The sequence below is a fragment of the Vombatus ursinus genome, unplaced genomic scaffold (assembly GCF_900497805.2).
Source record: "Vombatus ursinus unplaced genomic scaffold, bare-nosed wombat genome assembly UNPS02004577.1, whole genome shotgun sequence".
NCBI lineage: Eukaryota > Metazoa > Chordata > Mammalia > Diprotodontia > Vombatidae > Vombatus > Vombatus ursinus.
The window spans coordinates 1108846-1111314 of NW_020944355.1; the positions used below are offsets into that span (position 1 = coordinate 1108846).

A 2469-nucleotide genomic window follows, 5' to 3' on the forward strand; every position below is an offset into this window, starting at 1 on the left:
GAAGTCAGAAGCCAGATTATAGGGAGAGGAGAGCACATGGACAGATTTTTCTAGGAGTGTACCTATGAAAAGGAGCAGAAATAAAGGGCGACAACTAATGAGGATTATATAGTCTAGTTCGAGAGGTTTTTTTTTTTTTTTTTTTTTTTTTTTTTTTTAATTCAGGCGGGAAGTCAGAGTGGGTGGGGTGATTTTTATAAATCCGGTGGGAGCCGTTGGCGGTAGGAAGTGGTAGTATAGCGCCACCTACTACTCTCTATCCATCTTGCAGCCGGGGCATTCGCTTTGCGTTTCCAACGTGACGGAAGTCGTGGAAGCTGCTGGGCTTTGAACCATCACGGATCTGCAGCCGAGAGCATACAGAGCTTATTGTTTTGGCTGCGGCAGCTGGTATCCAGGGTTCTCGGGACTCATTGGTGTTACCTTGACTCTTGTTTAACATTCGGTGCCACCGTCTTTGGTTCCTGGACACTCGGGCCTAGTGGGTGAGACCTGCCCTGCCCTATCTCCTCAGCAGCCCGGTGGTCGCCTTTCCTTACGCTTGCAGAATGGCGAGCAGCAGCAGCAGCAGCAGTAATATCCTCAGCACCGAATTCATTGTTGGCGGGAAGTACAAACTGATCCGGAAAATCGGGGCGGGCTCCTTTGGAGACATCTATCTGGCCGTTAACATCACCAATAATGAAGAATTGGCTGTGAAGCTAGAGTCTCAGAAGGCCAGGCACCCCCAGTTGCTGTATGAAAGCAAGCTCTATAAGCTTCTGCAAGGTGGGATGGGTATTCCCCGAACCCATTGGTATGGTCAGGAGAAAGACTATAATATCCTTGTCATGGATCTGCTTGGACCTAGTCTTGAAGACCTTTTCAATTTCTGTTCCCGTAAGTTCACATTGAAAACCGTACTGATGTTGGCTGACCAGATGATTACCAGAATTGAGTACGTGCATACAAAGAACTTTATACACAGAGACATTAAACCAGATAACTTCCTGATGGGTATTGGACGTCCCCGTAATAGGGCTGGACCCGGAGGGAAGAGAAAAAGAGGCGGAGCGGCTGCTAATAAGCCTCAGGACCAGTCCTATTCAGGATTGAACCAGTTATTTCTTATTGACTATGGTTTGGCGAAACGGTACCGAGATAACAGAACAAAACAGCATATACCCTACAGGGAAGATAAAAATTTCACCGGCACTGCCCGGTATGCCAGCATCAATGCACACCTTGGCATTGAGCAGAGCCGTAGGGATGATGCAGAGTCCCTCGGTTATGTCTTGATGTATTTCAACAAGAGCAGCCTGCCCTGGCAAGGAATAAAGGCTGCAACCAAGAAGCAAAAGTATGAAAAGATCATTGAAAAGAAGATGTCCATCCCTGTTGATGTTCTATGTCAGGGCTTTCCAGCAGAATTTGCCATGTATCTAAACTATTGCCGTGGCCTTCGCTTTGAAGAAGCACCCGATTACACGTACCTCAGGCAGCTATTTCGAGTTCTTTTCAGAAGTCTGAACTACAAGTACGATTTCGTGTTTGATTGGACACTATTAAAGCAAAACACAGAGCCGGAGCAAGCAGCCTCTTCTTCTGAGCCGGGTCCACAGACACAGCCCCCTCCAGCACCCAAAGTAACAAGACCAAGAAGGGTAACGCGAAGGGTTTCCAAGCAGGAAGAGGGACAGATGAAGTAAAGCTGATGATCCAGAGTTCAACTTGTTATTCTCCAAATCTGTAACTTTTAGTTCATATGTATACTTGCCAAGTGGTTGTGGGCAACCATTTACTTGTTGAAAATTTACCTGATTTCAGCCTAAATTGACTGGTCAGCATTAGTAATGAGTTATAGTCACTGTAATTGTTAATATTGCATTAACTATAAATGTTAATATCGAGGTAGTGACACATGGTTCTAGTTTTCTATTGCATTTTTTTCTAGTGAAAAGTTAACTAGATGTTTGACGTACAGGTGGTGGAAAATTGTGCATATGACAATTTTTTGATATTTTTTATTTTGAACTGTACTGTTTTGAGATCTTGTTTCAAAAGTATAGCATAAAGTTTTCAGCTACAGTTGTTATAATTGTAAATGCTCATAATTGTGCACTCTTAGGGTATTTACCCTCCTTGGTGTTTCAGAGTTGTAAACGTAAACATTCTTAAAATTGTTGACTTCAATGTCAGGGTAGCAACCAAAGATTCCAGTTTTTAAGCATCTGAAAGACTGTGCCTGCTTACTGTGCTAGAAATAACAGCATTTAAAGTGAAGATTTAAGAAAAACTTAGTGACTACTAGATTATCTTTAGGATTCTGCATTAACTCTAATGTTCTTGGTTTAAAAAAGAAAAGCAATATGTTTATCCCAGAAATTTAGTTAACATCTTAGAACTGAACATATGTGCAAGTTGCTTAGATAAATGTAAGTACTGTGAACATCTATATGACCTGGGATTTTGTTTTGATTTTGAAACTGA

General features: G+C 42.5%; 1 pseudogene; it reads left to right on the forward strand.

Annotated features, from left to right (window-relative positions):
* Positions 1-303: 303 nt before the first annotated feature.
* LOC114024941 lies at positions 304-1915 on the forward strand (annotated as a pseudogene).
* The last annotated feature ends 554 nt before the right edge of the window (positions 1916-2469 follow it).